General features: G+C 39.4%; 1 long non-coding RNA gene and 1 pseudogene across 1 annotated transcript in view; both read left to right on the top strand.

The window, feature by feature from the left end:
- The window catches only part of LOC132022493 (uncharacterized), a 133,877-nt gene that overhangs the window by 20,461 nt on the left and 85,465 nt on the right, over positions 1-27,951 (top strand). The gene's annotated exons all lie outside the window — the stretch shown is intronic.
- On the top strand, positions 22,663-23,467 carry LOC132022148 (cytokine receptor-like factor 3; annotated as a pseudogene).

The following is a 27,951-nucleotide window of genomic DNA, read 5'->3' as shown; positions in this document are numbered from 1 at the left end:
CATACTAATTACAGACCTGTCAGAGTATTTTAGGCCTTTTGGCACCTCAGAGTTACTTGCCGAATGCCCACCTGTCTGCTCCACCACATTCCCTACGTCCATCATCATCTACAAAGCTATGACCAGAAGTGACAGCTCCCAGATGCTCTCCCAGAGGCTATTCTAGAGAGTTGTTCGTTCCTTCAAAAGGGGTTCTGTGTCCAACTCATTTGAGAGAACTTAACTATTATATTTCTGGTTTGAAGATACATAAAGCAGATTAGATTCTAAAGGTTCTAAGAAGTTCCAAACAGTCAAAATACTGTTTTAGGTTTTGGAGCCAGATTACCTGGGGTTTGACCGAATCTTTAATTCCCTCCTTGCGTGGTCTTCATATCATGAAGTTAGGTTTCTCCACATGTGAAGCAGAGGCACTTAATGTACTTACCTCATAGAATCATCGTGAAAATTAAGTAAGAAGACTTTTCAAGTGTATCTTGATACAGTCAGTACTCAAACACAGCAGCTGGTAGCGATACTAGTAATGTTATTTTCATGATTATCACTATCTGTTTAATTTAACCCAGAGATTTCCCAAAGGAACCTGAGCAAATTGAGCTCCCACTCTAGTATGCATTAAGATCATACAGGGTTTGTATACTGTGCTGAGACATGATACTTAGGAAATCTCCATGGAAGGCAGTGGGTTTCCAGAGCAGACCTTCTCCAACCTCTGTCATCTGAGAGTCTTGTAAAAAGGCAGATTCTGATTTCAGTCCATTGGAATGAAGCCCAGACTTCTGCATTTCTCACAGATACCCAGGCAGTGCTTTGGCTCTTGGTCCCTGGTCGCTGCTTTAAGTGACAAAGTCTGAGATATGCTTGTTCCACTTGAGATGAGAGAAAAGGCCTTTTTTTTTTTTTTTTAAACTACTTCTGTTCCTACAAAACTGAACCTCTGGCTCCGGGAATTAGTGTCAGTGGACAGTATTTGATGACTAGATTAAATCCAAGAGAGTAAGCTGCTGGAACAATTTCATGAAGGAATAGGACTCCAGGAGGTAGGAGAGAGAGGCCCCCAAAAAGGAGAGAAAGAGATGCATGCCCCACAAACAAACTCGTATGTACTCAAAGTATCACTTTGCCTAGATGTGGGGGAAGAACCCCCATATGCCCACAGTATTCACCACACAGAACCCAAACACCACCCTTCCCTACGTGCACTTTGATCACAGTATTTTTTAAACAGTATCCATCTTGCTAAAGTTTAAAAAGCAGTAAAAATCATGCATTCTCTGCATGAAAATCACACTAAAGATGTAATGGATGGTTTCACAGAAACCAAGCTCATTCTCTTCCAAAGATGAAGTCTATTAGCATTTTTCTTACATCATGATGGCCTTTCCACAAACAAATGGAAAGGGTTGGTCTCCATGTGCATGTGGGCAGGAATATTAACCCAGACTGCTGCAGAATGCAGAGGTTTTTTTTTTGTTTGTTTGTTTGTTTAAAGATTTTATTTATTTATTTGACAGAGATCACAAGTAGGCAGAGAGGCAGGCAGAGAGAGAGGAGGAAGCAGGCTCCCTGCAGAGCAGAGAGCCCGACTCGGGGCTCGATCCCAGGACCCTGGGATCATGACCTGAGCCGAAGGCACAGGCTTAACCCATTGAGCCACCCAGGTGCCCCTAGAATGCAGAATTTTTAATAAGAGAAAAAAGAAGTTGATGGCAAGGTCACTTTTGTCTGCTCAACCTAAGAAACAAAGGAATGATCATTATTTCATAACCAAGTACTCGGGCTGTGATCTTTAAAACCTGTGCTTTGTCCTTGTAAACCTGGAATCCGTAACATCCCCAAAGTACTCCAGTAGCTAGCTACTTGAGTTAGCCCATGCTCTGCTCTAAATGTGCCAAGTTGTCTGATGTCTCTCCTGAGAGAGCCTCCTAAGGCTTTTATCTTGTCATTTCTGGAAACGAGCCCAATGCCCTGCACAGGTGCTCTCTTCCCAACAACCGACTCTCCTCACTCTCCTCAAGACCTGGAGAGGCAGTGATGCGTGGTGACGAGGCGTGGTCTCTAGGATTGGATAGAGTCGAGTCTGAGGGTTCCCCCCGCCCCAGTTGTATGACTTTGGGTGTGTTGCTCAACCTCAGTGAGCCTTAATTCCCTCATCTGTAAAGTGACAATAATAAATATAGCCCCATCTTGGTGTTTCTCGAAGTATGACAAGTTTGCTAGTGAAACAGTATTCACTGCCTGAGGACAAAGCCACTCATTCATCAAGTCAGAAATATATTGACTGAAATGTCACTGTAACAAGGTGATATAGGAGAAAAAGGACTCTCTCAGTGGAAGCTTCCCGGTGATATTTAGAAGGATTTTTATTAGCTTTTATGTGTAGTTCCCAGCCGTTGCTCCTCCATCCAATTTATGTTAAGCCTGTTCCGTCTTATCTAAGTGGTAATTGTTTTTAATGATAAGAACTATACCCTATGGCTTTTGTAATCTCTACCGGTCCAGTCTGAATAGATTAGTTACTTGACAAAGAGGAGGTAAGAATAGAACAAAACCATTTGCTAAGTGACTACTCAAATTCTCTTCCAGATTACCTTGCTTTTATTTATTCTTACAACATCTTGGTGGAAAACATCTTGGAAATACAATCCAAAAAAAAAGAGAGAGAGAGAGAGAGAGAGAGATTCATCTTCTTTCCTTCCCCCCATTCTTTCATTCCTTCTTCCCTTCCTTCTTAGTTTCCTTTCTCTCTTTCTTTCCGTCTTTTCTCCCTCCCTAACTCCCTCTCTTCCTTTCTTTTATCTTCTTTTTTTCATCGAAGAGAACTCTGAGACTAAGAAGCAAATGAACAGGTACATGCCAGCATGTAAAGCTGCAAAGCCCATGTTCTGTTTATCTTCTCATATTGCACCCTGAATGAAGACCCCATTATGTAATTTCTGTGAAAGATACGGTGGTATTTAAGAGGGAGTCATTTCTGCTCCCTTTTTTTTTTTTTAAAGATTATTTATTTATTTATATGACAGAGAGAAATCACAAGTAGGCAGAAAAGCAGGCAGAGAGAGAGGAGGAAGCAGGCTCCCGCTGAGCAGAGAGCCTGATGCGGGGCTGGATCCCAGGACCCTGGGGTCATGACATGAGCAGAAGGCAGAGGCTTTAACCCACTGAGCCACCCAGGTGGTCCTCTGCTCCATTTCTAAGTGAACTAAACTACCAGTCTCTTGGTGATCAGTTTCCTTTAGTAGGAAGTATCTGGGAACCCAAAGGAATTCCCTAGGTGATCTTCCAGTCTATATGCAGAGAAGACACAGTCACCAAACACACACAGAGACACACACACACACATTCTGTATGACACCAAAGGGTCTAGAACAGTAATCACAATGACACAATTCAGCAGAGAAATCTTTTGAAAGGAAGTGAATTTTGTCCAGAGACTGTGCTAATTGCCCGTGGAGTGTCAATTACCAATAACTGTATTTGTCTTGGGAAGACCAGAGGGGCTCAACCTTCAGCCCTACAAGAGCCATAACATGTATCTTCTTGATAGAATGACACAGCTAATTAAATTTCCACTCTGTTCCATGGAATGTGATTGTACAAACTACAGTGAAAGGAAAGAAACCAGTCTTTAATTATCTACTTTACACAGTGTAAGATATGTCACTTACATTGTTTTAGTTAATCCTCACAACCATGCTATTAAAGTAAGTCTTAGTATTTCTATTTCACACATAAAATACAGACTCAGAGATACTGTCATGTGCCCAAAGTTTAACAAGTCACATAGAAAATATTCAAATCCAAATTCCTTGAGCTAACAGCACTTCTATTTTCTTTCTTTGTATCACTGAATCAAACATGAGATAGGGTCTTTCCTACAGAAGTGAGCCACTTTTGATTTGCCATTTTAAGCCACGTGCCCTCTGGTTTGTTGGCCTTGAACCATATATGCCCACACACCTAATCCTCCCTTCAGGTAACCAAAAACTCACTAATCCTGGAGAAGTTTAGATAATAATTTGAGTGTTCAAAGAAGTATACTCTAGAGTAGAGTTTCCCAAAAGTGAACTGTTCATGAACCATCTTCATAATATTTTACCATATCCTCATTCCAACTGTGCCATTTTTTGGTACATTTTTGTTTCTTTAAATTAATTTAACTAAAATTAATATATTTCCAAAGAAAACTTTATATTATCACCACAAATGGAATATCAGCATCAATTAATTAATTTCATAGTAATTAAAATCTGGGTACTCATTAATATCATCACGGGTGCCCTCAAGAGAATGCTTACCACACTTTAGGATATACCGCTTTAGGCAAATCTGACAGACTTCAGGAATAGATCACAACCTTAACTCATTTGCATCTCACTTTAATGGAACTACTCAACTGGCATATTTCAGTATTATAGAATGTACCCTTTTGAAATTCAATCCTGATTTCCTTGGCCAAGGTGAAGAGCTGTCTTCTTCTTTTTCCTTTGTCTGTCTCTGTCTTTCTCATAATGGTTTTATTGAGGTATAGTTCACATACCATAAAATTGGCCCATTTTAAGAGTGTAATTCAATGGTATATGTTGGTTTGCAATTCTCTCTGGAGCTTCCAAGGTGTAATCTGAAACTGGCCCACAAGAAAATGGAAGGCAGGAAGAAATTAAAGAAAGAGGCAGACCCCTCCAGATTGGTAGGTAGCAGTTTTGACAAGCAAAGGGGACTGACATAAAAGAATTATCTTGGGCTATAGCAAGAGGAGTGGATTCCAGCACCCCCATAAAAATTTATGAAGAAGCCCTAACTGGGCTCAATTATGTATACCATGTAGATGTTTTCAACACGACATCATCATCTCAAGGCAGTGTCTTTAGAGCAGCCTCTGGGAGCAGGAAAGGCAAGCAGAACCCACATTCCAAGGACAGAGGAGAGGCTGAGAGCCTCTGAGTGTACAGATCTGGCTCATGGGTCCGTCAGCAGTCGTATCTTTTTGATGACCTTTCCCATCAGCATACTCACACAGTTGTGCCGTCATCACCACAGTCCGTTCTATAACATCTTCATCGCTGCAAAAGGAAACCTCATTTCCTTTACTAGTCATTCCGAGTCTCCCACTACACCCCAGCCCTAAGCAAACACTAATCTACTTTCTGGCTGTATGTATTTACATATTTTAGGTATTCCATATAAGTGGAGTCATGCAACATGTGATCTTTTGTGTCTGGCTTCTTACGTCTAGTGTAATGTTTCAAAACTAGCCCATGATGTAGACTATATCACTATTTTAACAACTTCTTATTGCTGAATAATATATCATTGCATGGAAATACCACGGTTTGTTTATCCATTCATCAGTTGGGGATTGTTTTCACTTTTTGGCTGCCATAGATCCATAGATTTTTTTTTTTTTTTTTTTTTGCATTATATGCCCAGGAGTGGAATTGCTGAGATGATAAAGTGTCTTAGCAGTGCTTGGGGTTATGTTTTTAAATTACCTTTTTACCTCAATTAAATCACTCAAACATAATTATATTCTGCCTTAATTCACTCATGGTAAAATTAGACAAACAAATCCTGCTGCATTTATCACAGAGGGGTCTCCCAAGACAGAAATGATCTAATGGTGAGTGGACAGGGACTGAAGAATCTAGATTCTGCCACCAACTAGCTGAATGTCCATGAACAAAACACTTTACCTACTAGCCTCCATTGTCCTTATTTGGAAAATGAAGGAATTAGACTTGTTTTTGTCTAACATTCTCATTCACTTTAATATTATTAACATATGCAAAAGCATTTGGATAAGTTAAAGGCAGTTTACATATATCACATACCTCCTTTCTGAGGAATGGCCATGTTGTATGGTGAAATAACATCAAACATTCAATCTTTAGGAAAAGTATGCCCCAAATAGACCATTTCCTCAAAAAACAAGACATATTCTCATGCAATTCTCAGGTGCTTATGGTACCTCTCAAAGAATGTATTTATTTTTCTTTACATAATTCTATTTTCTTAAGCAAAGAAAATATTATAAAGGGAACAAGGTGTTCTCCTTTCCAGTATATTTGCAGCACATCCCTGGTGACCATAAATTGCTTTGGAAAGGAATACTGAGTTATGTCCTCTCAGGTAGGTGGAGTCACAGTGAAGTTATTCCACAGAGAACTGAGCTGGAGGCTTGGGGAAAAAATGAGCACATAAGATTTTAAAAGTTCCAGTTAACTCTGTGATAAGAACAAAGGATAGACTTCTAGCAAAACATTTCAGGTTGATTGGGTTTGGGAACCTTCAGGTAGTTTAGTTTTTATATATTGCCCGTTCACACAGGAAATACACAGAGATATCTATCTATCTATTATCTATGTGCCTACCTATGTGTATGTATACAGCACTAGCCCTCAATTTGAAACAACAATGTATTATTGTCTCTCATGATTCTGTGGGTTGACTGGACTCCATTGGGTAGTCCCTACTGGTGTCCCCCATGAAGTTGCACTTAGACAACTGGGGTTGGAGTCATCAGAATATCAGACATTCAAGATGGTTTGAGAAGTGGCCACACAGTCTCTTTTTATACTTTAATTCAGGATAATTTATTTCAGATTCATTTGGCATTTAAAAATTTATAACTTTTTTATACATCAGTATTTTCACATGATTCATCTTTAGGACAGGACTGTTAAATAGATAATGGATGAGAAAACAAAGATTCAAATATTATAATGGGCCTGAAAAAAATGTGACTATGAGAATTTTAAAAATCCCAGGAATTGTCCTAATCTTGGTCCAGTATTCTTTTCATTACAATATATTACTTCTCAAATTCTAAGGGATCATGGTCCATTACTGGAAGCTTTGATAAAAATGCTTTCCCTTTTTGTACCAGAACTGGCTTGCCAGTAATATGCAACAACTGACCTTTATAGAGCCCTCTGTGATCTAGATAAAGATTAGATTAAATCTATTTTCTACTTCAGAGTTCAAATACTTGAAAACTCAGTTACCTTCTAAGATACCATCTTCTCCCAGTTCTCAGTCACATGCATGGTTTTTTTCTTTTCTCTGAATGGCCTGTAACTGTTTCTCTCAATGGCCTGTAACTGTTAGTCAGTGTTTTTAAAAGATATAGTTATTTTGTCCTAAAATCAAACATTAGGTTTTGGGATCAAAGGCATAGTATTATTATGTTACAGCAACAAATGTGTTGGTTCCCCATACCCCACTATCTCTCTTCAAGGTGATACAGAGGGAGCCAGATGAAACCCTGCATGCACAAGTAATTTTTCCCTTTGGCACTAAAGAGAAGAATCCCAAAATTGTGAATCTGGGAGCTCATATAAGAACTACTACTAAGCTACCACTCTCCTTCCAGAAAGACTGAGATAAATCTTTGCTCCCTGCTGTTTTATAATCCTTTTAATTATAAGCAGATGGCCCCAGGGATTTTATCCCCTTTGGAAATATAAAAACTATCCTCCTGAAGATAAATCTCTATCTATAGAGATCTCTAGTCAGTCACTGTGTCATATCCATGTTTGTCCCTTTTACTTAGTGTTCTTTGCTTAGAAGGCCATAACTATGTAAAAAGTACTTTTTAAACATTTTATTTATTTACTTGAAAGATCACAAATAGGCAGAGAGGCAGGCAGAGAGAGGAGGAAGCAGACTCCATGCTGAGCAGAGAGCCTGGTGTGAGGCTCAATCCCAGGACCCTGGGATCATGACCTGAGCTGAAGGCACAGGCTTTAACCCACTGAGCCACCCAGGTGCCCCGTAAAAAATACTTTTAAGTTCCACATTAGTGTGCCAAGGATCCAGTATTCAGTACACTGTTTATTTCATTCTGTAAAATCTGCCTAGTGTTTTCCCTCCACCAGATACTACGTAGAGGCTATTGACTCTTCAGTCTCTCCTTCAGCACAGAAGTGTCCCTTTAGCTTCAGCTTTTCAATCTACATTTGTAATTGACAGTTCCATGAAAATGTCTTTTGGGCACCTGAAACCCAATATGTTCTTAAAATACACCATTCTACCTTCCCTTCCTAAACCATTCATTCATCCTCAACTTTAGACACTTATATATTGGAAACAGACAGTTAAGGAAGTAAAGAGACTGATAGTCACCTTTGTCTTCTCCAGTTTATGGTTATGTCCTTACTTCCTTTTAACAAACATCTACCGAGTACCTTCTGTGTACCAGGCACTAAGAATCCAGCAGTGACCAAAGCTCTCAAATTCCCTGCTCATAGGGAGTTTATATTAAAATAGAAAGAGATAATAAATAGGCAGAGAAACAATGATAACCTAGCATTACAGATGGAAATAAATGTTTTGAAGAACAAGAGGTATTTCTATTAACTAGATTTCCAGACAGGGTTGTATTGGGAAACATCAACTTTGACTTCTGACACAGGCTTCTATGCCTGAAACTGAGCAGCTGTGTCCTACAGGAAAACGGTAGACCATTTCAACCTAACAGCATTCCTTAAAAATATAGTTTTTGCCCCAAATATAAACAAGACCCGAATGTGTATGCTTTGAGAAAGCCAGAGACAGATACCGCCCTCTTCCCTCCCCTTCTACTGCATGTCTCAAGGGGAGGGTGGCCCCCTCCACGCTTGAGCATCAAGGTGACAAAGGGAGCTAAAAAGACAGGGAAAGGCAGTGAGAACAGAGCAGTTTGGGGCTTAGAGTTTTTCATCCATCCTTTAGAGAGATGAGAATTACCACCTGCTTCATAATGCACTGGCAGAAATTCATATTCAAGCCAGAAAAGCTCTCACCTGGCTTAAGTGAGGTTTGACCACAAGTATTCGCTACACAACGAATTTGACTGGGCCTATTCATAATAGTTTGTCTCCATCCTGTGCTCACTCATCTTAATATGTAAATGAAGAACTTATGGAAATCTCCAAGAATCATGTAAAAACCATGCAAACAGTGAGATAAATAATAAACATGATAGACAATGGAGATTAAGCGTATGGATAACTGACAGTCCTATAGGGAAATCTAGAAAATGGGACAGAAACAGTAATCCACAGTAAAATGGAAACAGAAATTCTAGAAGCAAAGAATGACTGTTAAAACCACAATTGAAGGTTTATTCAGTATCAGGTAAAATTCACAAAGAGAGACCAATGTCTAAAGCTATTCTTCAAATAGTTAGGTTTCAAGCATAGAGACAGAAAAGTGAACATTTTTAACTCTTTATGATCATAGACCGTGAATATTGAAATTAAAATTCTTCATCAGCATTCTGATCCTAAGTATGTGCTATTCACGTACAACCCTGGGAAGAACTTGATTTTGAAATGATCCAGGCAGAGGTGTATATGCAGGATATTGGGGAGTAAAATTTCAGGGAAGAGCAGGGGACAGTTAATGCAATGTATTAATACAGCAGAAGTGTTATATTTAGGAGGGAAATTGCTTCCAGGGGAATATGGCATGAACCCAAGTTGGGAAGGCTGAGAATCCTCAGTAATGGGTCTCCCCCACCCCTTTTCCACACAACCAACAACCTCTCCAAAATAGAACAAAAAGTCAGGGGAGTGGGGTGGGGAAAATGGTTAGAGAAATAAAGGAGAATAATAAGAAAATACTTGTAAAAAGACAAAGCTGAATTTTAATAGGAGAATGTGGAGCTTTTTTCTAAATTTCTCTTTACTTCTTGGTGACAGGTCTTCAGAAGCTACTGTTTTCCATTTCTCTCCCGTTGCTTTTCACAAGCTAAATTCTAGACACATCCCTCCAGATAACGTGGTGGAAATGGATATTATCTGTAATATTCTGATAAATACTGCTTCTAGAATAGGGAGATGCAATACTTATGACAATTAAGTCTTAGCAGGGTTTGGAAAGAAAATTAGTGCCTCAAGTGGACAACAGTCTCACACTTTGTCATATCTCCTCAGTAAAAATAACCTTTTTTTTTTTTTAAATATACTTGCATTTGTAACCCTTTTCAAATCCTTCATGCTTGGATCTATTTTCTGGATTGAATTTTTTTTTTCCCCCTAGAATCTGAACATCAATAGTTTCTGACATTTCCCTTAAAACACTGATACATCATAGAGTCTAAGCTCCTTTGCTGCCTCTTGAATGTGATTCTGCAGTGAGAACTGCACATGAGATAAGGGGAAACTTTGGTCAGAAATTCTCTCCATCCAGAGCCTGGATGTGTAATTTCTGTAAACAATATCAATCAATGCACTTAATTGACATTAAGCAGAAAGAAAATAAAGTAAGTTGTTAATTTTTAAAAAATTTTGACACATTGACAATATGTGGTCAAGATCTGAACTTTCTTATAAAAATTATTATTTTCTTTAAGAATAATGTGCCATGAGCTTTCTGCAATTGAGATTTCTGGCCTGGGGAAATTGACACAAGAGAATTTTTCCAGAGATGTACTCACCCATATAAAGTTGTATCTTAACTGAGATGCAGGGAGAAAATAGAGTGCAGATACAGCATTGCAAAGGCAATTTCTTTCAGAGAGATCAAAATGTTTCTGTAAAGCTGCTACAACCTCCCCTCTAAGGATACAGTTGCATCGTCTTCAATGCAGAAGCACTCACATAAACAAAGCATGTAATAGAGGAGATGGGGGAATGCAAAATAAACAAACATAAAGGAAGGATTGGCAGAAAAGGCAAAGTTTCCAGAACAAAATCATAAGGAATATTTCCCCTTCCATTTTCCACAAGAATTGATTTCTCAAAGATTTCAGATGTCTCCTCTCATTTGGAGAATTCGACTTTCTTATTTAGAATCAGTTTTATTGTCATGAACTTATTAGGAGTCTGGAGTCAACAATCAGCAGTGTTTATCCACAGTGGAGACCAAGTGGGAAACCTACACTTCTACCCTCCCACCTCCACCCACACACACAGTAATGAGGTGCCCCTACCCCTCCCTGCTCAGGTGGAATCAGAAGAGGCCCGTGGAGAGACAGACTTTCATAATCACACAGTAGTAATGAGACTACACCAGTGTACTGCCAATAGAAACCATACAGAGTATTGGAACTCCCACCCTGCCAAACAGTAGTGACTCCTATCCAGACGTCAACAAAGACTAAGGAACCCGGGTTTCTATAGCCAACTGACAATAACGAGGCATCATGCTCCCTTCTGCTGAAATGAAGTCAGAGATCTTCAGCTAAAAGGAAAGGTTTAAATAGAATCTAGAATTACAACATAGCACAAAAAGCTACAGTTTAAAAAAAAAAAAGATTAATCATACTGAGAATCAGGAAGATCTCAAACAAAAGGAAGAGACAGTAGGTGCCAATATCAAGATGGAAGGGTTGTTAGAAGTATAATGTGCTTCCTACCGGGTGGCATGTTATAATGTTATCATGTGAGAAGTCCCGAACATACAAACTTAGAAACTCTATTGTGACAGATCATTGAGAACACGGGACCACCAGTTGACCTTTGAACTGGCCCTGGCAATCAGAGGCTCCACCCTCCCCGTCCTTAGAATGTGCATTTTGCTTTTTTTTTTTTTTTTTTTTGCTTTTTGCTTTTTTAAATTCTATTTTCATTTCTCACCGCTAGAAGCTGCTCCAAGGACAGCATTGAGACAGGGAGGTGGTGTTCAGACTATCTAGGTATAATTAAACCCAATTAAGGCCTCTATATAAAGCTTTAAGATTTGGCCAGGGAATGCAGAGATCTACTTGTCTTGGGGCTGCCTAAAACAAGCTTCATAGTTCCCCTGATTTTTTCAAACCTGCCACCTACCTCATCTGGAGTGGCCTGCCTCCCCTTGTCCCTCCCCACCCTGCGGCTCCAAGGCCCGGTTTCAGATTATATCCAGCAAACTCCCAGGGTGGGGTCCAAACCAAAAAGTACAGGAAAACAAGCAAGTACAAAAGCAATTACATGACATCCTCATTCACTATCCTTTTGGACAATGACAAGCACCTTTTGTGAAAGTTTTATTCCAAAGTAAATGTGACAATATTTTGACAGCTGGGCCAGCCGACCTCGCGGTCAGAGCAGATACCAGAATCTTCTGTTAAGTGGGAAACCAAACCCAAAGAGTCCTAGATTCATTTTGGAGTGCCACCCAAAAAGCTACTGAACTCCCAGATTTCGGCAAGAGCAAAGGTACCTGTACGATATTTCTAACAACCTACACGATTGGTCATTACTCACTTCACCCATGCAAAAAATATTCCTAACCTCTCATATGCTCATTAACAAATTGCCTCGTGCAGTGATTCTCAAATTAAATGCTCACAGAATCTACTGAGAGTCATGTGAAAATGCAGACTCTGATTCATTAAGTCTGGGCTAAGGGCCTGAGATTCTACATCCTGACAAGCTCCTAGGGAAAGGCCTATTACTGATCTCTGAACTACGTTAAAGAGCCAAGAGGCTAGTAGAGATTCAGGTGGCCCTATTGAAGGGCCAGTTTGAGCCTCCTTTGACAAGCAGACTCCTGATCAGAACTTTTAAAATGCTTAGGAACTACCTTTGAAATGTGAATTTGAATGAGATGTATCAAGTGTTAAACAATTACTTCGGTGCAAAGTTAATTCTCTCACACACGTACGCGCAGTGTATACTGATGTGTTCTAAAGTACAGACGAAATAGTGGCCTATTCAAATACAATGGGCGCCAACAAAGTGTCCATTTGGGAGAGAAAATGAGAGGGGCCGAGACAGAGAGGGAGAGGATAGAGGAATGCCACTGCTCAGTGTATAATTTTGTGCAAACCGCGCCCTCCTGGCTCCACTTTCTCATAACAACCTGAGAATTTCCAATACAGAGCACAGTAATTATGCATCTGTCTTCTAGCTCAATTCCCTTAGACATGTCACATACAAGCATTAAGCTGTATTTTTTTTTCTCTAGTGGGGAAAGATAGGCTCACTGGATGACATTTTATAATGAGCTTTATTTATTAATAGGTTTGCACCTAAAAGCAATGTTTCTAGTCACTGCTATTGGAACCATATATGAATGCCGTTGTTAGCATCCATCAACATTAAATACAATGGGCTCCCTTGGTATCAATATGTATTGTTTATACCACTGCAATCTAATCAAATTAGATGAGTTCTTATACCAGCCAACTGAAAATTAATATGTATACTTACATAATATAATCTCATAAAATATTATTGCTCTGGTTAGTAGCAAAATATATTAAGATATATTTTCTGCCATTAAGTATATGAAGATGTATCCACACTTATCTATTGATAGTTATGTTGTGCACTGATATTATCCTGAATGCAGTTCAAAGTCTCTATTTTAGGAATGGTCTCAGATTAGTAATTTTCAACATAATTCAAGGCTTTGACTCTGATTCCAAATAATTCAGAAACTTTGCATTTGGAATTTTTGGTTACTTCATTCTCATCTCTGACTTAACCACATTACCTATGATGGAGACAATTACCTAGATTAAATTCTGAATTAAAAAAAATTTTTTTAGAAGATTTTATTTCTTTATTTGACACACACGGAAAGAGACCACAAGAGAGGGAACACAAGCACAGGGAGTGGGAGAGGGAGAAGCAGGCTTCTCCAGAAACGGGACTCGACCCCAGGACCCTGGGATCATGACATGAGCAGAAGGCAGACGCTTAACGACTGAGCCACCCAGGAGCCCCAGAATTTTAAAAAATTTTAAACTCATATTTAGAAAACTCATCCTGCACCAAGCACTTATACTAAAAATTAGTATAAAGATTAATAAGATGAGGAAATAAACCCTTGAAGATTCCATTATATGGAAAGGGAGACAGAGACAAATGAAAGCTGATCGTTGTAATGGGGTAAAGTAAGTATTATTATGAGGTAGTACCAAGTGATATGTAAAGAATAATCCAGGATAGGGGTGCTTGGGTGGCACAGTTGGTTGAGCATCTAACTCTTGGCTGTGGCTCAGATTGTGATCTCAGGGTCATGAGATCAAGCCCTGAGTGGATCTCCACACTCAGAATAGAGCCTGCTTAAAACTCTCTCTCCCTCTCCCTCTGCTCCTCCCTACCACATTCTCTCTCTCTCTCAAATAAATAAATAAATAAATAAATAAATAAATAAATCTTTTTATAAAAGAAGAAAAGTGCAGGGGAAAGAATAACCAAGTGTCTGCATAAATCAGGAAAAACTTTAGAGGCAGTTCTATTTGCTAAGCCTTGAAGAAGAGTGAGGGGAACACAGAAAGTTGAGAAGAGGAGGAACATTCTTACAGAAAGAAAACCCATGAAAAAGAAAGGCACAAAATTATAAATGGCACAATGTACTGAGATATTGTCAAGAAGTAGTGAGTGGCAGGAATTGAAGGTGGAAAGTGAAATGCTGCCATAAAATAAGGAACCTAGTATGCCAAGTTAAGGCATCTGGACTTTATTCAGAAGGCAGTGTTTATCTGAAGAAAGTTCTAAAGAAAGAAAGTGGTAGGAAATGCAGTTTTGAGGAAGGCAAGTCTGTGGTAATATGGAGACTTATTTAGAAGGAACATAAGTGAAGACAAGGAGATGAAGCTTAAAGCAAATGCAATGGCTTGAGCAAGACATAAGAGGCTAAATCTGGTCAATGACAGTGGACACAGATTCTAGATTGTAGAGGATTGGCTTGAAAGATGTCTTGACAGGTGAGCACCTGGATATGGGGTTGAGAAACAGCCACCCCTTGAATCTGTGTCATGTGAGATAGAGTTCTGATCATTTGACTTAAAGCCTAATGCTTTCAACCTCCTCTTTTCTTGAATTCTCTTTCCTAAACAAGTTGGTCTCCTAAAAGTTGTTGGGTGGGCAAGAAAACGAACTTGCTAGATGAATCATCCTGACAGTGACCTGTTGCAGCCCACTCTGCATAACTGTCGTGTAAGATACTTGAATTGTCCTAGGACTTACTTGAGTATATGCCTGTGTGCTTCCTGAGAGAAAAGGTTAGAAGAGGAAATGCAGCTACTGTTAATCCTCTAGTAAATCAGGGTGTAAGGTTGTGTTTGGCTGCATGTAATATTACCATGAATAAACCACAGGATTATCACACACATACACACACACACACACAGTGCTGCAGTATTACACAATTCCCGAGAATCTCTTACATATTACAGACTTTTTAGAATTGGGGCTCAATGTGCCCCATTGCAGAGGCTGCAATGTGGATGGAGCCACCCGAGGTCATAGGATGGTTGGTGCTGAGTGAAGCAGGTAGTCCAGGCTGATACAACTGCTTAAGTTCCATTTTCCCACTATGTGATCTCTGGTATGACCTTGCCTCCTGATTGCAAGGTGTCTGCTGCAACTCCAGAAATCATGTCCATATCCTTGGCAGGAATAAAGCTGAAGGAAAATAGAGTCTTCTCTAAAGACTCAGAGACAACCGGCTCAAGAACATTTATTTGCTTGATCTCATGACTAGAACTGAGTTGCATTGCCTTCTACAGCTGCAAATGAGTCTGGGAAAATTAGTACGACATTGCCTAAAGAAAATCAGAATTCTGTTAGTAAAGAACAAGGGAGTAAGGATATTATATAAGGCAGCAAAGTCAATGTCCATTATACCCAGTAATGTGAATTCAGACATGGTCTGAAGAGAATGAGGATGAGGAGGGGCTGAAGAACATGGCAGCCTACACACAATTCAGAATGTTCTCCCTGATTTATCATATATTATCTTACATATTTTATTTATGTGTTTTATTGTCTCTCTTTCCTACTTGAAAATAAGTTTGATGTAGGAAGGAATTTTTCTCTTTGGTTATATTCTGTATTCCCCAGTGCTTGGAACTGTGACTGGTAAAAAGTAAATACTTAGTGTTTGTTACATTAGTATATGAATATTCAACCCAGCCAGGGAATCAGTGGATCTCAGCTCTCCCTTGCAACATGGTGGAAAGGGCATAAGGGAGGAACTACCCATGTGCCACTGAAATGTCTTTGTTTACTTTCTGGTGGAATTCTTTAGAACTTTAGAACTTTAAAAAGAAACTTTCAAAAAAACTGATCCACAGATTAGTTCCATGGTCTCACAGCTACCACTAACAGGCTCTGTCGTAAGAAAAAAATCAGACGGTAGATTTAAAAAATATATAACTTTTCTCAAAACCCATGTAGCTTGGAGCAATTCCTAAAGACAGAAGGGCTCCAGTAGAAAATACAGGGCTAGAAATTGCCATGAGGAGGAGCAGCTGAGAGATCCTTCTTTTCCAAAGATGCCATTATGAAGACCAGATGTCCTCCAGCCAGGAAGTCATCTTAATTTGGAGATTTCCAGGATTTTCTGCTATCCCAAGTGATTACTTTCACAGGAAGAGAATATTGTGTCTGATTTTCTACTTTGCGTGAGTGAGGAAACTCTAGGAATTGACATCCATTAGGTACTTGACTGAAAAGGGAGAATGTCACTTTTTCACCTCTGACAAAAGGGTCAGTGAGGCCAGGGAAGGAAGCCCTCCGAGGGGAAAGAGTTAGAAATACAGGATAAGAGTTCCTTGACTAGAAGGATGCAAAATAGAAACTTGACAGTCTCATAGCACAGAAGGTCCAGACTAGGAATTGTAGGAAAAGTGAACAAACAGTGTGTTAAGCTACTTCCCTACAGAATATGAGGTCTGGCATTCTAAAGATCTACCAGGTGAAAATACTGGAAATCAAAATCTTCAGTAATTTGAATGAACGATGTATTAATTACCTCTCATAATGGGATAGTAATTGCCTCAATTTGGGTCTGAGACTTGCCTTGAATTAAACTAACCAACTGCAGAGACATGAGTTATAAGGGTAAAACAATAAAAATTAAAATACCTACCTTCTTATTTATAGATGAGGCAACTGAAGGTGTTATACAGTTACTCTGGGATTCCACCTGTGTTGATATTTTAGGGATTTAAAAGCATGTATTAGAATAAACTCTGTGCTTGTTAAATTCCATTTAAAATGGCTTTACTGCATAATTTTATTGATCTAATAAGAGATTATCAGATAATATTTTATAAAATCAAGATCTATACTTTAAATGCACTTAACATTGTTTCAATAAACAAGAAGCATATTTTGTGCTTCTACATTCTCAAAAATTGAAAATAAAAAGTGCAGTTTTATACATAAAAAGATCAACACATCAACACTGTAGATATAAAAATGTGTTCCTAATGCAGATGTAATATTAAAGAGATGGCATTTTGCCATCTGAAGATTCCGAGGCTTGGAGAAAACCTTGTTCAAATCCCTAAGATGCCATTTCCTCGCTGTGTGACCTTGGGTGATGTACCGCGTATTTCCGAAATCCAGTCTCGTAATCTTTGAAATGAAGATCTAAATATCTTTTTCTTAGTGTTAAGTGATTTAGTGCGAAAACTGGGCAACTATGCTTAGCACTCTGCCAGGCAAACAGCCGTGTCGTGATCATTGTTTGTCAAATATGAAACCAAGTAGGTATTAAAAAGGTTGAGGCAAGAGAGTAAAACAAAACCATCCTGACCAGCTTTTTCTATTTTAAAATAAGAAACCTATGTATGAGATTTGATGGACCATGAAAAAAAACCTCCCACCTGGAGTTATTTCCCCTCCTGTCGCTGCTTTTCAAGTAGAGGCTAAGATATCTCTCTTGGGTACAATTACTAGTGAATTTGCTTGAATCCCAACATAGCAAAAGTAACAGTGTGACCTCTTTCTAGGGATTCATTTTTTTAAAAAAAAGATGTGGTGGTAGATAAGGGGTTTGCTTTTGGATGTTTGACCTCTCCTGTTGTGCTCAGCTCGATTTATTATGCAACCATCATAGACCCCAGGATGCTTATCTTTGGGACCTGTCACAGCCTTGGATAAATTCTATTATAAATCATGCAAAATGGCTTCTCTGAGTTGCTGTGGATTTAAACCGTCTAAAGAGTTATGTTTCCATCTTATTGATCTATGTGAAAATATTTCAAACAGTCACACATGAAAATGTTTCTTCCAAATTCCTTATTGGCTGAGTTGAATATTCACGTAATACAAAGAGCAAAAGGTAAAACTCATACATATAGGGAACAAGGTGTTTTCTACTAATCAGTCAAGGAGGAAGGATTTCTGGGTTCACTGAGGAGTGTCCCACTTCTAACCAGGTCAGCCTCTAGATACGGCAACGTTGCTTCATTGGCCTCTACTGCCATCTCTTACCCGTGCCACCTCCTAATGAAATCATAGCTCAGAAAATCTTGATTCCAGCCTTTGAGTGAAAGATTCTTCCAAGTCACTGCCAAGTTTTGTTTATGCCCCTACCTCTAAAATGACTGACGTCTGCTCATAAGATCAGGCATCATTTCAAATTAGGATAAATGCAATGCTGGCCATTATCTGACTCATACTAGATAAATACAACAGCTTAATACAACCACACTCTAACAGCCCCTAAGAAGAAAAAGGTGCTCTCTTAGGATTGGTGAAATTAACACTTTGGGTTTTAGGCAGTCACATCAGCCTCTTTTATGAAGTGTCATTGGTAGGAACCAATGGAGAATATAGCTTGTATATTATGTAACACTTTGGCTTTCATCTGAATAAGAGAAGTGATAGTTGGGCAAGTAGCAGACTCTGAGCAAATAGATTGACAGGTGACAAAGTCACATGAAGAAAGCAACATTTGGTATTCCAGTTTGCAGGCGTGAAAAGGGCAGTGGATTTGATGTCTAGGTCATTCAGCCTCAGACTGAGTCCAGGCATGGTTTGGGAACAACGCTGTGACTTTGGAATTACCCTTCATTATCACGTGGCTGTACCAGAAGAGCACATGTCCTGAAATTATTGTCAAGGAAGGAGAGACAGGTCTAAGCCATCCAGTTCTGTCTCATTATCTCGCTCTTTGGGGTCCAAGGGAAGGGAACCACTAGAAGAAGAAGAGCAGTTGGCCCCTTCAGACCAGTACTAATAAGAAAATATAAATCTCAGTCAGTGAAGATACCCATGTATCCATCACACTAGGTCCTATTCTTCCTTTTGGAGGGAGGAAGTGAAATCCATTTGCCAAAACTAGGTCCAACATATCTGCTAGTCTCCTAAGGCTCCTACGAAGCAAGGTAATCTCCATTTCTTTTTTAAGGCTATTGACATTTCCATTAAAAGGTTCTCACAGGGGCTCCTGGGTGGCTCAGTGGGTTAAGCCGCTGCCTTCAGCTCAGGTCATGATCTCAGGGTCCTGGGATCGAGCCCCACATCGGGCTCTCTGCTCAGCAGGGGGCCTGCTTCCCTTCCTCTCTCTCTGTGATCTCTTCCCTTCCTCTCTCCTACTGTGATCTCTCTCTGTCAAATAAATAAATAAAATCTTAAAAAAAAAAAAAAAAAAGGTTCTCACAGAAAAAAAGCCATACTCCCAAAGTCCCCTAGAGATATTCAAGGGATCTTGTCCCTATAGATGGTCCCCCCATTTTAACTCCAGAATCCCACAAAAACTGGGCCTGAGTTGGGATAGCTTGTATGTGGTCCATTATCCCCCCTCCTGTATCCACAACTAACATTGCTGCTCAGTAGATCACACCTGTTCTCAAAGCCCTTCTCAAAATAGTACTTCATCTTTTTCCCTCCCTGAGATCCCAGAATAAAACAAAGGTATAAGTAAACAATTAACTCGACCTATCATTGTTTGAGCTGTGGCTCTCTGGGCTACTTTGGGAGTTCCCCTGACTCTTTTTAAGAACTGTGGCTGTAAGAATTGATGCAATTTCTAAATGGAGCCTGCCAAATTTTCAGTAAGTGCTCTCTGCACTTGTCGGTATCAGTTTCTTAGGTACCAAGAAGGGTTTGATCTCAGCCAAGATCCACTTTATTCTGCCTCTTCTGAGGGTCACAGAAGGCAGAGTAGTCGAAGTGGAGGCCTTTCACTTGATGTTTGTTGGGCAAGGTGTGCTAAGAAATCAGGTGAAGGGAAAAGATACTCAGCCATGGGCAAGGGCCTGGGCACTCTGACTCCCACCAGCTCCAACAGTTCACTCTTCCTCACTTCTCATATCCAACTCAGTAAGACTTTTGACCAAATTTTTAGATGGCCTTCAAGTTCATTCCACCCCCCGTCCCTGCGGGCTCACTCCTTAGTGACCCTTCTAAGAAACTGCCTTCCCTCCTATCTTGTTGCTCCTGGTTCCGATTGATGTCCTACTCTACGGCCCAGTCATTTCTCCTAAAGCATGCTCAAGACCTCTGACGTATGTCGCCTTTCAGTTTTTTTTTTTTTTTTTTTTTTTTAAAGATTTTTTTTATTTATTTGACAGAGAGAAATCACAAGTAGATGGAGAGGCAGGCAGAGAGAGAGAGAGGGAAGCAGGCTCCCTGCTGAGCAGAGAGCCCGATGCGGGACTCGATCCCAGGACCCTGAGATCATGACCTGAGCCGAAGGCAGCGGCTTAACCCACTGAGCCACCCAGGCGCCCCCGCCTTTCAGTTTTTATACAAACTCTTTAACCTGGCATATGAGGTTTTCTAAATTCTAGCCTTGCCTTCTCAGCTCTATGTTCTGCTCCTATTCTGGTTCTTATCCAGAATTATATGCTGACCCTGTACACAGAGACTCTTTTGGTCCCTTTCCTGGAATTGCTGCCTTTTTTCCTCCCTTCTAAAGCCCAGATACAGTGCTTGGATCCAGATCAAACTCTGGCTCAACCATGAAGGGTTCCCTGATCCTCTGTCCAGGGACTGCTCACTCTCTCTTCTGTGCTCTCTTAGTAAATCAGACTGCATTTTCTTCTAGTCATGATCACAGTGTCCTTTATTTTATTGTTTACTAGATTGGGAACTCAGAGAATGTAAAATTGTTATCTAGTATGACTTAGGATCTGTCATTGCAGGCATAAGAGCCTGGTACAGAATAAAAATACAATAAATATTGAATGATTCCACGTGCTAGTCTGGCTTTCCCATTTTACCACCTGGGTGTTTATTTACAGAGGCCTTACAGTGTGATGGTTAAGAGTTCAGCCTTTGGGAACCAAACTATCTGGATTTGAATCTTGGCTCTGTCCCCTAATACCTGTGTTAACTTGGGAAAATTACTGCATGGGGATAATAATATGGACCTCACATAGTCAACAAGAGAATTAAATGAGTTGATATGAGCAAGCCTTTAGAACAGTGCCTGGTACACAATAAACATTCAATAAAGGTTAACAAGTTCATTTAGCTAAACTGTCCCTCATGCATGTGATCCTGGAAGAGAAAGTACAGGGTGGTGAGTAGTACTGGAGTTTTGTTCAAAATAAGCCAGGGAGAGAATGGGCCTGGAGAAGATAAAGCCAGGCAGACTCCTCAGTCCAGGAAGACAGTGGGCCAGGATGAAGGGGTTCACTGAGACAGAAAGGGATGGGTGGGTCCCAGAGGGGCAGAAAGGTCAGAGTCTGTAACAGCAGCACCATGAGCAGCATACCAAATGCCTAGTCCCAGGGCCTATGGGGCTTGCTGTCCGTTCCACGTTCGCCTCCCCTTCCAACAGGCAGTCCTGGAAACTCAAGCAATAACAGAGTCAGAGGAAACCAAAGGTCCCACCTGGTCCAGGCCCATGGAGGAAAAAACATGGATCCAAATAATCTCATGCTGGCATAATGGGAGCGTCTTCAGCCCACACATTCCCTGGGCTAATACCCTCTCATCTCCATCCTCTACATCATGCCATGCTTTATTCTTGTAACCTTCAGTTAGAGGTCACCACTATAGAGAATGTATGAGCTAGGAAGCATGCAATGCCAAATGACGACTCTTGGACTCTTCCTCGTACCTAACTCATTTTCTTCTCATAAAACATTCAAAGCATTTAAAATTATTACTTTATTCCTGAGTCATAATGTTGTTGAAGCTTATAAAAATCATTTCAGTGTTAATTCCCCTGGCTCAACTCTCTCAAATTCTTCCTTAGAAGTTGCATATAATTTAACCAGAAAAAGTTTTTCTTTCTCAAAACCAACTGGAAATATTAGAAAACAGATGAAGAGATTTTTCCTCTTCATCTGAAATAACTGCTAGGTGAATACAGGGTTTGGATTTGGGAGTTAGAAGTTAGGGCAATCAACTAATTGGCCTGGTTCCCTGGCTTTTTTGTTATAAAAAGACCATTTGTCCTTGGCTTTTGCCCCCTGCCCCCCCAGGCATTCACACCATCAACCCCAGGCCGAGAGGTACCATATGTAGCCAGATGGGGCTATTGGTCTCTTTTACTCTTTCTCGTTGCCAACATGGGTCAACCAATCTGGAAAGAGCAAAAGTCATGCTGAAAACAGCTCGAGCATAACGTATCAAACCAAAAGAATTTTGGTTTTCTTCAGAGTCTGTTTCTCCCTCCAAAGAGCTGCTTCAGGTGATGAATGGGAAGTGAGGAAGCTGCAAAGCACAGCTCACAGCCATACATCCGGGTCAAGGGGACAAGGGAGCTGCACCTGAGCTGCTTTGCGGGAGGCACAGAGGCAGGATAGGGATTATCATTTTTCTGGGAAGAGAGTCTATAAATCGGGGCACCTGGGTGGCTCAGTCATTAGGCATCTGCCTTTGGCTCAGGTCATGATCCCAAGGTCCCGGGACCCGCATCGGGTGCCCTGCTCAGCCGGAAGCCTGCTTCTCTCTCTCCCTCTCCCTCTGCTTGTGTTCCCTTTCTAGCTTTCTCTCTGCAAATGAATAAATAAAATCTTTTTTAAAAAAGAGAGAGAGTGTCTATAAATCTCTCATGAGATTCTCAGAAAAGGATCATGACTTAGGATTAGCTCGCTGTCCCAGAGATCCAAGAGAGAGCATCACAAAGGAAGTCCTGATATGGCATTTTAGTGATTTAAAGGGAAGCTCCAGGATAAATGACTGCTGTCTCTTTTTTATAAGAGGTGAACACCACTGAACAGGAGACTACTAAGCCAATAGACGACTTCCAGAAGTCAGAGAGCTTGGGACTAACATTGCAGAGGATTTAGTCCAAGAAGAAGAGAAAAGCCGAGTCTTGGTAGTGAAAACAGAATGAAAAGCTGGGATGCTTTACCAAAAAAGCCTCACACATTCAGCTGGACAGGTTACCAGAAATGACCATACTGTTTAATGTGCCTTGTTTATCTGCTCAGTCAGATAACTCAGTTCTTGACATAGTAAAAGACTACATTTTTAACCATGGTACAATGTCATCTCAAACATCAGAACCCATACAAGAACTAGTAAAAAACCCCGGAGGCATTACAGTACAGTGGTGTAAGGTAGATGGTGACTTTGACGCCCAAGATTACAGGCATCAATTCCATAAATGTACTTCCAGTCATTTTGAGGATATACATGTAACCCTGACATGGAACTCATAGCATTGCACATAGACTCCAGTGTTGAGGGTCAGTTCTGGTGGGGGAGATGGCTGATAGGAGTGGAGTGCTTGGAGCATCCTCCAAATATGTCATTCCACATTGGTGCCTGATGAGTGGAAAGCTGGCCTTGAGAGGTACTGTCTGAGCATAGAACACACCAGAATGATTCTGAATCCAGCTCTAGCACTCTAATTTATTACTGTGGGCAAACATTAGCATTCATAATTGAAATGCTCTTAGAAGGATCAAGCATTGTGCATTAATACAAATGTTGCCATTTTTTAAACAGAAAAATATAATCAGCTGTGCAAAGTTACCTCTAGACAAAGGGGTCAATGGAACACTGTCATCTGACATGGAAATCGTGACTCTAGGAGCCACCAATAAATAACAAAGGCAGAAATTTCAAACTTCAAAGAACTATTAGCTTGAATAACAGAGAAATGAATGTTCATTGGTTACTTGATTAATTGTGGGGTTTTCGTTACTTTGCATACTTGTTTTTCTATCTTGGATGGAAAATGTTAGTATTTTCGGGTTTTGGATGACTGGCTTTGGTTTGTGGGGTTTCAACACAGCTGTTCTCTCAGCCTAGTTTAGTTGTAATTGGTTAAAAAAAAAAAGGTTGGATCCATCTCTCAGGCTATTGGAAATAGTTTACTGGATTCATTTTGGAATATTTTAGCAATAAGATACTTGAATGTTGTGGACAAAAGCATAATACAGTCAATTTTATTTTTAGCATGATATTAATTACAATATCACATCACAATAAAAATCAAACTGGCCATAGAAGTATGAGTACAGAAAGATCTATACCCTTGCACTGTACTTCTTCTTAAAGCTGGTTATTAGAAGTGGGAAAAAAAAAACCATATTATTTGATAGACTTTCCATCCAAGTTTAGGTAAAACTTAGAATAAAACAATAGGTACAGAATTAATGAAGCCAGAGTTCTGTAATACACCTTCCTCTTATACTCTTTGACATGAGTGTGTTGCATATACTCTCCATATCCAGGTATTTTGTAAGGAATATTGACTTTTTTCTAGTGTTCAATCCTCTTTAATCCCAAAACCATTACAAATTTTTGCATTTTCAAATTCTTTGACCAAATGTCAAAACACTTACCTTCACTGATTCTTTGCCATTTGATTCAAGATAGTCCAAGGGGTTTTTAGAGAGTTAAACTACTAATGGAAATAGTATGCCCAGCAGTGTCAGAGATTTCACACGTATGTAATACGCACATGTGCATATCAGCCTCAGTGATGCACCTGTACTGTTTGTAGGATAGGAAGTGCAGTCCAGTTTAATGTCAGTTTGATAAATGGTATTTCAGCTGCTGAAACAAACATATGGTAAACATTTGACCTGTTTTTTGAAAAATTTGAATTTGTGTAAAATATTTGAAGCATTTATTTATTTTATTAATATAGTGGTCTTAACTTGCTGTATAAGCCTACAGATTTTTCTTTGCAATGTGATTTTTTTTTCTCTTTAACCAGTTCAAAAATGTTTGAAAAAGCAAGTTTGATTTTTTTTTTAAGATAATTTATTTGGAATTCAAATTCTGTTAAACAATCATGCCCTTTTTCTCCTTGCCTTTTTGTATAGTAAGTAAGTAGTTATGCTAATATGTGCTAGATAGGGGCACCTGGGTGGCTCAGTGGGTTTAGCCTCTGTCTTCAGCTTGGGTCATGATCTCGGGGTCCTGGGATCGAGCCCCGCATTGGGCTCTCTGCTCAGTGGGGAGCCTGCTTTCCTCTATCTCTCTCTGCCTGCCTCTCTGCCTACTTGTGATCTCTGTCTGTCAAATAAATAAATAAAATCTTTAAAAATTAAAGGGGAAAAAAAAAAAAAAAACGATGTGCTAGATGTCCCTCTGCTTACTCTCTTTCTTTGCTCTCTTTTACCTTCTACCAGACATGGACTGCTTTCAAGTTAGAACGTCCTCACCCATCTTCTCTAAAGGTGTTACCAGCTGCATTTGTAGTGGAGTATTGTCCTATGCACTAGCAGTCTGAGTGACACAGGAAAATTTGTCACATAATGCTGAAGAATAGCACTGAGCACTTTGAGAAATATAAAAATGGCATGGTTCAAGAATTGTTCCAGCTTTCATTCTGGTTTAAGAGAGAGTGCTAATGTACTTGGAATAGTACTGCTAATATATGATAATGCATTTAAAGGCAACTTAATGTGCTCTCAGCTATAAATGCATCAAGGATTCAAAATAAAAGTGGCCCAGTGATGACTCTACTGATCAAGGAAGGTTGCTTTGAATGAGTTGGGTGACCCTTAAGGACTGATATGATTTGGCTAAGTAGCAGGGGCATAGATGATCACATGGTAGCCAGCACAGTAGAAAAGATATACAAACACAAGTAAATGAACATGGCACATTTTTGTGAAGATGAGTTTGCTTAGAGTGGGTAGTATGAGGTTTAAAGTCCAGGCAGCCCTAGGATTTTTGTTTATCTGTTTTAATTTTCGTTTTTAAAGCAGGGTTATGATGCAATGAAATAGATACTTCCATAATATTATTATGGACCAATGTGTGAACATCTGTCTAATGGATGTGGTGTTGTTTGCTGACAAAGACTTAGCGATCATACAGTTCCAGATTGCAAACAAATGTCCCATCAGCAGAATATAACCCACAGACATTTTTTGTGGCCCAAATAGTGATGAATAAATTTGAACCAATGTTTGAAAATTGAAAAATTTCACATGAAAATCTGGATTTCTGGATTCACCTAAAAAAAATCACATGAGGCACAATACATTCACATCTCTGCGTGCAAATAATGTGCCACGGCACAGGGCTGTCTCCTTTGGATGGTGCATGACTTCTAGGGTTATTTCGGTGCACAGGCTAGTCTTAGTATATACTTATAGGCTTGGTCCACCTGCAACAGAGACTAAGAAATGTAGGTGGAAAAAATAGACTATTAGGAATCAGTCAACTGTAGGAGAAAATTTGTGTTGAAGGAAACATAAATTCTTTTAAAATGTAGAACAGGATTTGATGATAGGGCAGCCATCTGAATTATCCTTGTGGTAGTTGAAAATATGAAATTACCCCTCAGGAGTGAAGCCAAAATAGAGAGATATTTGAAAGTAATCACCTCAAAGAGGGTAAGTGAAAAATGCAAATGGGTGAGAGATATAGAAAGAGTAAAGCCTTAGATAAAAGTTGAGTTTGACAGCTAGGAGTATATTTTGATGACTGAGATACAAAAATTCATTGTACCTCTCTCTCTTTTTTTTTTTTAACCCCAGCATAAGGAACCTACAGTGTTATATTAGTTTCAGATGTGCAATATAATGACTCAATTCTATACATTACTCAGTGCTCATCAAAATAAGTGTACTCTTAATGCCTCTGGTAACCATCAGTTTGTTCATTATAATTAAGAGTCTGGTTTTACGGTTTGTCTCTATTTTCTTTGTTCATTTTCCTTTTTGGTCCTTAAATTCTATGTACAAGTGAAATCATATGATACCTCTCTCTCTCTGACTTTTTTCATTCAGCATTTACCCACTAGATCCATCCATGTTGTTGCAGATGCAAGATTTCATTCATTTCTAAGGCTGAGTAATTTTCCATTGTGTGTATATACCACTTTCCTTTGTCCATCTGTCTACCAATGAATACTTGGGTTGCTCCCATAATTTGGCTATTGTAAATACTGCTGCAATAAACAGAGAGGTGCACATATCTTTTGAATTAGTGTTTTCATATTCTTCTGGTAAATATCCAGTAGCGGAATTGCTGGGTCATATGGTAATTCTATTCTCAGTTTTTTGAGCAGCCTCCATACTGTTTTCCCCAGTGACTGTGCCAGTTTGCATTGGGTTCCTCTTTTTCCACATCCTTACCAATACTTGTTATTTTTCAGGTTTTTTTATTTTAGCCATTCTGACAGGTGCAAGGCAATAGCTCGTTGTGGTTTTAATTTGCATTTCCCTGATAATGAGTGGTGTTGAGCATCTTTCCATGTGTCTCTTGGTCATCCTTTGAAGAAATGTCTGTTAATGTATTCTGCCCATTTTTTAATTGGATGATTTTATTTTTTGGTGTAGAGTTGTATAAGTTCTTTATATATTTTGTATACTAACCCTTTATCGGATATGTCATTTGCAAGTATCTTATTCCATTCAGTAGATTCTTTTAGTTTGTTGATTGTTTCCTTTGCTGTAAAGAAGATTTTTCTTTTGATGTAATCTAAGTAATTTATTTTTGCTTTTGCTTCCCTTCCCTCGGAGACATATCTAGAAAAATGTTGCCATAGCAACAAATCTCTACATCAGAGAAATTTTTTGCCATAGCAAAAAATCTCTACATCAGAGAAATTACTGCCTATGCTCTATTCTAGATACTTGTGGTTTTAGGTCTTATATTTAGGTCCTTAAAATATTTTGAGTTTTGGTGTATGGTGTAAGAGAGTGGTCCAGTTTTCCCAACACCATTTGTTGAGGAGACTGTCTTTTCCTCATTAAGTATTCTTGGCTCTGTTGTCAAAGATTAATTGCCCATATAATCATGGGCTTATTTCTGGGATCTCTGGTCTACTCTTTTGATATCTGTGTTTATTTTTGTGCCAGTTCCATGCTGTTTGGTTTACTACAGTTTTGAGGTATATTTTGAAATCTGGGATTATGGTAACTCC

Source organism: Mustela nigripes, chromosome 7, assembly GCF_022355385.1.
Source record: "Mustela nigripes isolate SB6536 chromosome 7, MUSNIG.SB6536, whole genome shotgun sequence".
Taxonomy (NCBI): domain Eukaryota; kingdom Metazoa; phylum Chordata; class Mammalia; order Carnivora; family Mustelidae; genus Mustela; species Mustela nigripes.
This window is presented reverse-complemented; position numbering and strand designations above follow the sequence as displayed.